Genomic DNA, 12,043 nt, shown 5'->3' with positions numbered 1-12,043 from the left:
TTCAACCTGGGGTTTCACACTAAGAAGGTGTTCTGCAGCGGAGTTAGTCTTGGGCCCCTGTGACAGAAGTCCTTGCCACATCCCAGGTGTTTCTGCCAACAAAATATGAAAGCTTGTTGTATCTTAAAATAAAAAAGGGTTTGTTCTATTGTCTGCCACTTCCTTATCAACTCCACAGAAAAGGACAAGGATAAAGAAGTATTTCGGAAATGATGCATGGTGCCCCACACCCTTAACCCTGCACTTAGGAGAAGTGGAGACAAGTGGTAATTTCCAGGCCAACCAGAGGCTACACAGAAACTGACTCAAAAATAAAGAGGAGCAATTTTACGTGTGGGGGGCTCCTGTCACTGTGTGACCCCTTCCTGGTGCATTTGGCTCTGCATGGGGTTTTCTGTCATGCAGTCTGCGGGGACTGCGCCTGAGTAGAACTGCTAAAGTTCTCCTGGGTCCCAGCAATATGAACAGTGCTCTCATGCGAGCCTTTCACTCCAGCTCTCCCCAAGCAGTAACATTCAATCTGAGCTATCAGAAAAACCACCTTACTGTAACAAAATGAAGCAAAGCCAGTGGTGACATTAGCATAAGTCCATTAAGGCTTAACCAACGGGTCCCCATGGAAAGTTAAGGAGATTTAGAGGTAACCCTATCTGTGTACTAAAGTTATAAGGCGCCTTTCCTAGAGGAATCAGGGACATTTTAATGAAAGAAGATGGCTTTCCCGAGCATTACCATTTTTTTTTTTTAGGAGAACAGCACAGATGCTGGCCAGGAGTGAACCTGTCTCCTTGAACCTCCAAGAGCTGCTGTACAAATGGGGTTCTCTATTGACTCTATCAAAAACATCCATACTCAGCAGAAATCCACAAATCGTAACCCAGGACGGACAGACGGACAGACAGACAGAAAGACAAGACTGACTACCTAGCAGGTGACAGAAATAAAATGGTACCTAATATCCTACTTGATTAGGAAAAGCTATCACATATTTCCTTGTGTACAAAATGCTGAAGAGCTGAACCTGTTAAACCCGGCAGCAGGCCTGAGAGAGTTGTCATTTCCTCCAGTGATCTGTCACACACACGAGCATCTAATGGAGCCCATTAGTCTGGAGATCAGCTACAGCCAGCCTGGGCTGCCGGAACACACACTCAAGACAAAATGACTCAGTAAACCATTTCTTCCACATTGTGACGGAGGACAGAATGTCCGGACCTTTTTGCTGTTTTGGTTTGTTGAGACAGTCTCATTCTGTACCTCTGACTGGCCTTGAACTCACAGAAAGAACTGTCTGTCTCTGCCTCTGAAGTACTGGGATTAAAGGTGTGGTCCATCACACCCAGTGTGTGTGTGTGTGTGTGTGTGTGTGTGTGTGTGTGTGTGTGTGTGTGCGCGCGCGCGCATGTGCGTACATGCATGCTTATGTACAGGTGTCCACTGAGCCCAGACACAGGACATCCCCTGGAACTGGAGGGAACTATGAATTACCTGGTGTAGACTGTGAGAACTGAGCCTGGGTCCTCTGGAAGAGTAACAAAAGCTCTTAACAACTGAGCATTTTCAAACCCCCATAAACAGGGTCCTAGATCTTTTCAAGTCAAATGTGTTCCGTGTTTAAGAGGACACACTCTCCTGGTTGGTTTCCTAACTGTGTACATAGCATCCTGCAGGAGTGAGGCCCTGGTGGTCAGCAGCTGAGTCAGCCATATTCTGTTTATGTCCTTAGTCCTCACAGGCGCTAAAGCAATAGAAAACAGCTTGATTTTTCCAATCCTTGTGCGGGTGCTGATGAACAGGAAAATATTTTGACTTGATCACAGAGAAATTTTATACCCATGTCAGAGGACACACCCTGAGTGTCCTCTACCTGCTACACATAGAATAACTAAGTGCCTTGGGACACAACAGCTTCAATTTACAACCAACTAAATTCTACCTGGGTCATAATGGCCTCATAGTGACAAGCGGCCCTCTGGCTGAGAACGGTCTCACTGTAGGAAACTGTTTAGCAAGTAGGGAGAGAGAAGCTCTTCTGAGTTTAACAGGATGAGGTGGCATTAACTCTGGCCTAATTTGTCTGAACATCAAACACATATCATTATGGACTGTGATGCTTCGCTAATAAGTTAAAAAGATTCCATTATGAAGGCTCAATGCTCTTCCTTTGGTGATACCTGCTTTAAGATGGGAGCCTTAATAACAGAAACACACCAGTAACAAGGCCAGTAGTAGCTACCACTGATGACTTAGGACCAAGTACATACCACACAAACTGTTCAATTTCATCTTCTTGACTATGCTACAGAGGGCTATTTTTCTTATTTACAGACATAGAAACTCACACATTAGACACTGCAGAGCCTGCTCTGGGTTGGAACAGATCCAGATCTGGCTGCCTAGCTCTGACACTAAAGTTAGAACAGCTTTAATCTTCCAATCTTGCTGCTCATAAGCCTCATGCGTGTGCTGTGACAAAAAGTTGGGGTGACCCCACTCAGCTGAACTCTAACTCAGGATCCCACTATCCAGCCTTAACCTGGACATCCCCCTCTCTTCAGACACAGGTTCCCAGCCGGACCTTCTCCCCGGTCCTCCATGGATGCAATCTGCTTTGGGGATGTCTCCACAAGACCCACATCTCTGGCCCCACCCACAAAGCTTTGCTTTTCTAGTCAGGCTGGATCCCAGCTTGCCATTCCAGGAATACTCCTGACACCACCTGTGGAGCCTGACTCCCAGGAAAAAGGACCAGCAGAACCAAACTTCTGCCAAACTCAGTGTCCATATGAACAGCACTCTATCCTCAAACATCACTCTGACACATCAGATGAGCCACAGAAACGCTGTCCGTGTGCGGATGAAAGCATCAGTAGGCAGTCTGCAAAGGTCCGCATGGAGGCAAGCGAGGCAGTCACGAGTGGTGCGGAGACAGGGGAAGAGCTGAGGTACAAGATCTCCTCTGTGAGAAGGAATGCTTTGCAATAAGACAACACCGACACACACCAAACCCCACTGAACTAAACCTTCAAAACCATCAACCGTGTACTATGTAAACCAGTAGAAATCCACCCTTCTCCGCTCACTGTCTATTTTAAGACAACCTTTTGACAGAATGACTATACACTTACAAGTGTGACAGTCTACATGTATATACAACACGTGCTGATCGTCATGGTAACCATACATCATCTCAGACACAGCGCTGCTTCACTGTAAGAACACCCAAAGCCGTCTCTAGTAGCTGCCCTACATACTTCACTGTTGTTGGCCACGGCTGTTTTGTGCCACAGAGCATGACAAGTTATCCCTACCCCCACAATCACACCTGTGAACACTGTCTCCATTCCTCTCCCTCCTCCCCTTCCTAGCCCTGGATTACCCCACTAGCACTTCTATGAGATCCACCTTTTAGCTTCGTTGTCTACATGGAGGATGTGGTGGCTGTCTTTCTGTGCATGACTGACTCCTCCTGGCATAATGCTCTCCAGCTCTACCCATGTTCCACAGAAGCTAACACAGAATTGCACTATGTATGTATATCCTGTTTTCCTTATCTAACTCAGCTGACAGACGGGCTGGTTGTTTCTACTTCCTGGCTTTTATACAATAAACTCCCAAGTATGGGGTCTCCTCAACATACTGCTCTTCTTCCTCTGCACAGCATCAGTGTGGGATCACTAACCTGTTTTATAAAGTCCCTCTTCATCCCTCTACTTTTGTCGTTATTCTTCCCCTTCCGAGAAGTCACTCATATCCCATTTCCCATGTTACCCTTACTTCCTCTCTCCAAAGGCTGGGATGATCTTACCCAACCTGAAAAATCATCCCCTAAACTGTCCATCCAAACTCATTTTCAAGGTATATTACCAAACTTGCTTTTCATTCCTGTCTCTTCAGTTTCATTCTCAGCGATAAAGCAAACTAGACAGCAAAACATAACTGTGTTGACAGACGCATGAGCAGGGTAAGCCTTCAGGAAACAGAGGTCAGGAAGGAGACAAAGATGAAGCAGAGAGCTGTTGTTAGGGACAACCAGCCAAACCGAAGAAAACACTTCACGAGGGACTGTCTAGAACTCACTCAACAGCAAAAGCAAGATTTCTCAATGTTAAAAAGTAGCAACATTCACTTCAGCGCCCACAACACTGGGACAAAACAGAGGTCAGAGAGGCCCCTGTGCAAGGACAACACACACTTGTGAAATATTCATTATTTTTATTAATCCTTCTTTCAAAAAGTGAGCAAACAATCTCACCAGACATTTCTCAAAAGGAAGTGGCAAAGAAGTACATGAAAAATACTTGGTGTCACCAAGGAAACTGAGAAATCACCACCTGCCAATCAGAACGGTTGTGACTAAAAAGATAAAAGCATGCATTAGTGGGGACAGGAAAAGGAATGCCCAAAACACTCCTGCGAGGAGTGTAGATAATGCTGCCACTGTTGGAAAACCACAAGGACGAAGCTCCTCAAAGATCCAAACGGAACCACCACAGGAGCCAGAAGGTCCTATCCAAGCATTATTCAAGGGTTTCGTTCAATAATTCAAGCATTAGTCAATGGTGCCAAGTGTGGAGGATTCAGTTGGTCAGGGAGCATTTACCCTCTATGCATAGGACGGCACAGGCTGCACCCTCAGCAGGACACAGGCATGCACGCAAGCACCAAGGTGGAGACTCAAGTGGAATGGGGCACATAAACAAGCCAGGCACACATACACAAGTCAAGACACACACCCAAGTCAGGCACAGCAAGAAGACAGCTACTTCGTGTTTTCACTCATGGGAGTTCAAATGTTGATTTCGTAGAAAAAGAAAGGTAGGAAGGTAGCGGGGGATAAACTCCTAAGGATACATGATTGACATGAACATGCTATTTCAAGGAGGCCAGTGCTACCCATGAGAATGACAAGGCCTTCCCCAGGTCCTATTAAGGCTGTTGACAGTGTGTCAAAAAGCATAAACCATAGGCCTCTTGGATGACAGCAGCCTGTGTCTCCTCCAGAGACAGTAAGTTTCAGAACTCCCGATGGTCTCCATCAGAATGTTTGACCTATCTGATCCCAGAGAGAGAGAGAGAGAGATAGAGTGAGTCTGTCTGTCTGCTTGTATGTCTGTTTCTTTATTCTCTATTTTCATTCCCTAGTGCTCTCATCAGGTCAACCCCAAAGCCCTTCAGGTAGCAGCAAGGGTAGAGGGAACAGAAACAGATCAGATACTGGGTACAAAAGTACAGTCAGGTGGGGGGGAATAGCTTCCAGTGTTCTGCAGCACAGCAGAATGGCTGTGGTTTACAATAGTTTATCTATACTTTAAAGTAACAAGAAGAATTTGAAGGATCTCAATGCCATTTGATCACAATATATTTATATGCATGTACTGAATGTCTACAGTATACAATATGTACAATAATTGTTAAAACTTTAGAAATGAAAATAATTAGATACTCTTTGGTTACTAAAATTCATTTAGAAAACAAAACAACCACTGTAACAAAACAGGCTTGGCTGGTATGATGGTAAGGAGGAGTGTTATATAGCCATTTTCTCGATAGTAAAACATTCCCTCCTACAAGAATGCTTAAGACAGAAAATAACTCAAAACCTGAAGGAAGTCCCTGAAACTGACAGGGTTCATTAATCCTTCCCTGTCCAAGAAGGAGCGACCACTCTCAGAAGCCAAGCCCAAAGGAGACTTTAAGACAAGCCCAGGGGGTTGGGGATTTAGCTCAGCGGTATAGAGCGCTTGCCTAGCATGTGCAAGACCCTGGGTTCGGTCCCCAGCTCCAGAAAAAAAAAAAAAAAAAGGACAAGCCCAACCACTTTGAATAAGCAGAGATAAGTGAGCTTTCTGGAAGGGCTCAGATCAGCCAAGCCTAGAAAGTACACTCAACCGGTTAAGCTATAGGCTATGCAGTGTGCTCCACATTCCTAGTTTTGCTTGTTAGCTCTTCTGCCCCTGTAAGAAATCATAGTAAAACTTACTGGTTCACCAAGTTGGACTTTGGTGGTAACTGTACTTTGGTCTGTCCTGGCCTCCCTAACTAGGCTAAGTAGTAGATTTTGTGGGGTTTTTTTGAGTGTGAGTGTGAGTGTGAGAGAGAGAGAGAGAGAGAGAAAGAGAGAGAGAGAGAGAGAGAGTGTGTGTGTGTGTGTGTGTGTGTGTGTGTGTGTGTGTTAGAGAGTGGGAGGAGGAGGAGGAGGTGGTGGTGGTGGAGGCATCTTCCCCAGGAAAAGTCTGTTATACAACAAAGGCAGGCAGATCTCTGTGTCAAAAATAAAGAAAAAAATCATTAAAAGTCAAAGTAAGAATTCATTCAGTTCCTCAGTTACATTAGGCACTTTTCATGTCTTGGTGACAACATGTAGCTGGTGACTACCAGGTTGGACAGTGCAAACAGAGCTGACAGAAAGGCCAGTAACTAGAGTCAGTAACTCACTGCACTGAAGCAGACTCAGCACAGAAACAGGCAGACTGGCAAGACTTGTCTTCCAGGGAATTAAGGGTTAAACAGTTACAGAGAACAAGATCAAGGGGACACACTACAGCAGTTTTGGATCAAAACAAAGGCACTCTCCAGCATCCACAGTAAATGACACCAAGCCTGAATAAAAATGAGATCAAGATTATGTATATTTAAGTGATTTTCAGCCAACTTTAAAGTCTAAGGATTATAAAGCAAAGATATTCCATGGGAAGAGATATATTCAAAAATAGAAATGAGTATTATAAAAAAATGATTACTGCTACAATGACATTAGTCTTTTTGTTTGTTTTTTAAACAGGGTTTCTCTAACCCTGGCTGGCCTCAAACTGACAAGAGATCCACCTACCTGTGTCCCCAGAGCTGGGATTTAAAAAGTGCACTGCAAGGCACGTACATCCCAAGTCTAATCGTACTTGCTCCTTTCTGCTCAGATTCGTATTTTTTCTACTACAGCTCTACAAGACAGCACACACCTCAACAACCAGTACTGGAACACAGCAACAGTACATCTTACCCTACCCGAGTAGGGCACGCTACAGACATAGTCATGTGATCAAGTCCAGCGCTGCCATACACCAGGTGAAGGTCGAATGTGAAGGAGGTGCACACAGACCCTGTGGTGCACACCTAGAATCTTAGTCGGAGAGAAAGGAGGGCAAGAGCTGCTGTAAGAAGAAATGAAAAGCAGTCGTTTATTAGCTAAGTAGAAAGATCCTCTTTAAGAATGCAATATGGGGAGCTTTTGTAGAGGGACTCTTAGCGGGCAGTCGGCACCCCTAGCCTCTGACCGGTTTCAACAAGAAAAAACTGTTTTCCTGATACTGAAAGGTTATTTTCCCATCTCCCACTCACCAGAGACTATGCCTGTAAGATCTGAACCTGCTGAATGCAGCAGACGGAGAGGATCCCAGGCGTCTTTCATTAAGGCAGGCACATAAGAGATGGGAAAAAAAAAAAAAAAATCAAGCATTCTGGCGTGCATTAATTTTCTGCTGTTTTATAAAGCACATTTCCCACAAAGAGATTGTTTATGCTCCCAGGTAATGAGAAAATATCTAAAATTTAAATTTTTGAGTCATTTTAAGTTAATTTCTGTCAGGTTAAACATCGATAAGTATAATCTGGGTAAGCGAAAGCTAAGGCTCAGTAAGGTTTTAAGTGTACATGAACAAAGTGCTTGACAACTGCTCTATTAGCATCTACAGTGATAGTCCTTACCCCAAGGCTTTACTTCCAAATGATATTGAAAATTTAGTTCTTAATGTTAAATATCCACCACCACCTCCACTCCCACCCCTACCCCCAAAAGAAAACTCAAAAAAAGAATGAGGGTTGTTCAGGTTTGTTTTGTCAATGTGCACTGGTGTTTTGTCTGTCTGTCTGTCTGTCTATCTGAGGATGCCAGATCTCCTAGAACTGGAATTTCAGCTGTTGTGAGCTACATGTGGGTGTTGGGATTTGAACTCAGGACCTCTGGAAGAGCACTGCGCCATCTCTCCAGCCCCCAAATGAGTGTTCTTTTTAGGTTTATTATTTCTAAGTGTGTGTGAGAGAGAGAGGAAGAGAGAGAGGAAGAGAGAGAGAGAGAGAGAGAGAGACAGAGAGACAGAGAGAGAGCGAGCACATGGGCCCGAGTGTACATGTGTAGATGCCTATGGAGGCCTGAAGGGGGTTTGAAATCCCTGGAGCTGACCTTGGAGGTGGTGGTGAGCTACCTGACATCGGTGCTGGGCAGTGAACTCTAGTCCCCTGCAGGAACAGCGTGTGATCATAAGTGTTCAGCCATCCTTTAAGCCCCAAGAATAATGCTTTAACACCTGACTTCAGTAGCTAAAAGTGCACAGTTTAAAAACTGAACACTCAAATACTTTAATTTTACTGAAATAATCATTTTGAAAGTAAGGCTAGCAATAATAGGACTTAAATATGTTATAATTAAAGGCACTTGTGAGAGAGTCTTACTACCACTTCCCTGCTGACTCAAGCACATATACAGGACTAAGGAAAATTCAACCTAATCAATTGAACAATAACAAGCTGATTTTCACATTACTGTGTGGGCATAAAATCTGACAGTTCTTTTTTAGTCAAAACACCACTGGCTCTGATGGGTTAGGACACTCTTGAACAGTTCCTTGAGCTAGGCTGCTTTAGCTAATGTACTCATACTGCAACAAGAGTACGTTCAAAGGACAATGAGGAAGGGCACAATACAATAACACACGCTTAAGAAAATGCTTTACTGCCAGGGATGGTAGTGCACACCATTAATCCCAGCACTCAGGAGTCAAGAGGCAGGTGGTTCTCTGAGTCTGAGACCAGCCTGGTCTACTGAGCTAGTTCCAAGATAGCAAGGGCTACACAAGGAAACACTGTCTTAGGGGAAACAAAAAAGAAAGAAAATGCTTAAATTACAACTCGTTGCTTTGTATGCAACTTAATTTAAGCATAGACATAGGGAGACAAAAGAAGGGGAATGTAGGGTGAGGGAAAGAAGGAAGAGAGATGGGGACAAGAGGGGAGAGGAGGGAGTTAGAGAGGGGGAGAAGGAAAAGCAGGAGTGACTAGAAAGTCAGGGCAGAACACATGGCACGTGCAAGTGACATTTCATCTCCCTGGGCATGCCTCTCACAGTCTGGGAATGTATTCCTTTACAAGACTACAGTGTCATGAGAGCAAAACACTGCATCTGAGTGCACACACTCTGCTGTGCTGGGCACGGCACATCCCTTGTGCTATGAATAACAGCTCCGAAGGTTTCTACCAGGGCACAGCCTCAGAACAGACATCTGTGAATTTCTCAACACAATCGTTTTCTCTTTGCTTTCTTAGTTCGGAAAACATTATAGAGTGATGCCTAGGAGCTAGGCGTACGATCTTACTAAGGGATAACAATGATCTGAAGATAGAAAACAAAATCTTGACAGTTTATACAGAACAATGCAGCTGACATATTGGCAGTGGAGAGAGGCCCTCCTTGCATCGTACCTCAGCCTGGCTGTGCTCAGCCCATGCTTGCAGCACTGGGGGGGAGGGGGGGCTTTGTCTCACGGGGGGGGGGGGGTACTGATCACTGTAAATGACACCCACTGTCTGCAGAGAGAACAGAAGCTCTGGCTCATCACCTAAGAGGGGACTGGCTCTCATTTCAATCATTTCCCTTTCTGGAGATGAAACAGAAGCAGAGATGATTGCAATTAAAGCGATCTTCACGGTGGCACGCGCAACTGCTTTATTAATACCATCTCCAGACAGGTAGAAAGGCAACGTGGTGCCAGAGAAAATAAGTTCTAATGCCAAAACACTCCAGTCGCTGGAAAACAGTTCCCACTCCTACTCCTTGGGAAACACCAGTTTTAATCACTACATCAATTTAATTATGAAAATCAAAGGGCTCTAGACACCATGAATTTAAAACCACGAAAACGCCGGAGCAGCATCCATTCCCCTTCTAGCATGCACCAGCAAGCAATGATTGCTTCCCTCCACAACTCACTGGTAAGGTTAGGCTCAACCCAGAAGGCAGGACGTGTGACCTTGAGCTACTCCAAGAAGGGAAGGGACCACAGAGTCAGAGTGGCTTCTGAGAAAACCCTGCACTGACCTGAACAAAAGCAGCAATCTTACAGCCACAGAACCACCATCTTCAGTTTAACTTACTAATTAAATTGCATTTACTTACTTTCGTAATTAAAAAATTAGGGGTACTGTTATCATAAGTGAGGCTGCAGATGTCGCCTGGTTTCTAAGCAACACAGGCTTCTGCTCCTGACCCCGGGGGGTCCTTGGCTGGCCCACTGAAGCAGCTGAAGTGGAAGGCTCAGATGTGGACATCAGAGGAAAGGGCCGCAGGACCAGGGTCTTTCTATGAAGGGCTGAGTAGAAAGGGAGGCAGCCCAGCTCCTGCTGCCAGGCTTAGGGAAGCTGACCCAGAGTCTAGGCCCAGGCCTTTAAGGGAACTGAGATGGCAGGATTATTAAAAGGGCAGAAAAATGTGCATGTGCAGGAGTCATCGGTGAGAACCTTCAAGTGACCCAGGAGCCTCTGGATGGAGTTAGACAGGATGAAAGCAGAGACACACGGGGGTAATATTGGATCAGAGCAGGGTCAGCGCCTTCCACCAGCAAGGACACAGTTCTTATAGCATTTGCTAGGGATGAGCATGAGCAACGCCCACCAGTGACGGTGTGTGAGGCCAGCCTTCAGAAGCATTAGATTTCACAGACTGTTGGAAAAGCCACGAAGCCTGCCCACCGCAGACTAAAAGGCCTGGAACATGGGTAATGTGGTGTCTACAGACAGTACGTTCACCATAAATGCTAAGCTGTAATTGTATTTCTCCTAGTGATTTCTGGTCCCCGTGAAAGGAACAGGCAGTGTGTCCCTGCCTGGAGGCAGTGTAAAAGGGCTGGCTCTAGATCAGTGAGTCTCAACCTGTGGGCATCGACCCCTATGGGGTAGGAGGTGCTGAACAGTAGATACCCCGCATATCAGACATTCACGCTGATTCATGATAGTAGCAGAATCACAGTTATGAAGTCACAATGAAATAGTTTTATGGTTGAGGGTTACTACAACATGAACTGTATTAAAATGTCACAGCATTTGTCACTGCTCTAGATGGTAGTGAGGTTGCATCTGGCTTATGAGACAGAGGTCAGAGGTCTGCTGTCCTGTGGTAGGGACAGCACTGCTCTTGTGGGACCTGATGTCTATGTATTGAGCTAACTCAATCTGTTGGATTGAGGTGGGTGTCAGGTGCAGGAGACCGGAAGGACTCCTGGAGAAGTCGCATCCTATGCTGAGAGCTCGGGTCGGCTGGACAGTAGCAGAAACGGGGAAGACAGTGTTTTAAGCATGGGCTGAAGGCATAACCAACAGAAACACCAAGAAGTAAGAGTGCAGGCTCCTCAATAGAGGAGCAGCGATTGTAAAGAATGAGAGAGCCTCAGGCCAGGCACCACTAAACCCAGCAGCTGGAAGACATGGGCAAGGAGATCTCGGTGAGTTCAAGGCCAGCCTGGTCTAGAGTTCCAGGAAAGCCACCAAGGTTACATAGTGAGACCTTGCAGGTGGGAGGGAAGGAAAACAAGGGAGAGAGGAAGACTCCCTCCCCCCCACCCCACCCCTCAACCCCAGACAGAAAAGTCAAGGCCCTTGACATAGATGCGCCAGTGTACACATTCTCCTAGATAACAAACTGAGCTCACAACTGGAGAAATGAGTGAGGAAGCAGTGTGGCAGAACTACAATGAAGACTGGAGCTCATCCAGGGTACAGACCTTAGTGGGTGCATGCTTCCGGCCTTCAAGAGTCACGGGCGATGGAGAAGGGGACAAGCTGACAGAGGGGTGAGCCGTCTCAGAACTGAGCAAGACAAGCTACTGAGCACTCAGTGAAACCCAACCCAGAGGCTTCTACTCCCTAGAGACAATGGCTGGAGCTGCAGCAGGAGGCAGAGAAGTCACAGTTTTCTGGCTGAGTCAGTGGGGCACTGCTGTGTGCTGAGACCCAGCTTGGTGAAGTCTTCAGCTGTACCTGAAAGCAATCATCACAG

At 45.8% G+C, this 12,043-nt stretch overlaps 1 protein-coding gene and 1 long non-coding RNA gene across 4 annotated transcripts in view; one reads left to right on the top strand and one right to left on the bottom strand.

The window, feature by feature from the left end:
- The window catches only part of LOC148004259 (uncharacterized), a 44,470-nt gene extending 42,871 nt beyond the window's left edge, over positions 1–1,599 (top strand). The window contains exon 6 of the long non-coding RNA XR_015627913.1: positions 749–1,599. This is a non-coding gene — a long non-coding RNA (uncharacterized LOC148004259). The remainder of the gene's footprint in view (positions 1–748) is intronic.
- Positions 1–12,043, bottom strand: part of Elovl5 (ELOVL fatty acid elongase 5) — a 66,935-nt gene that overhangs the window by 42,101 nt on the left and 12,791 nt on the right.

The sequence above is a fragment of the Rattus norvegicus genome, chromosome 8 (genome assembly GCF_021556685.1).
Source record: "Rattus norvegicus strain SHRSP/BbbUtx chromosome 8, alternate assembly SHRSP_T2T, whole genome shotgun sequence".
NCBI lineage: Eukaryota > Metazoa > Chordata > Mammalia > Rodentia > Muridae > Rattus > Rattus norvegicus.
The sequence above is the reverse complement of the archived record's forward strand: the minus strand, read 5'-3'. Positions and strand labels throughout refer to the sequence as shown.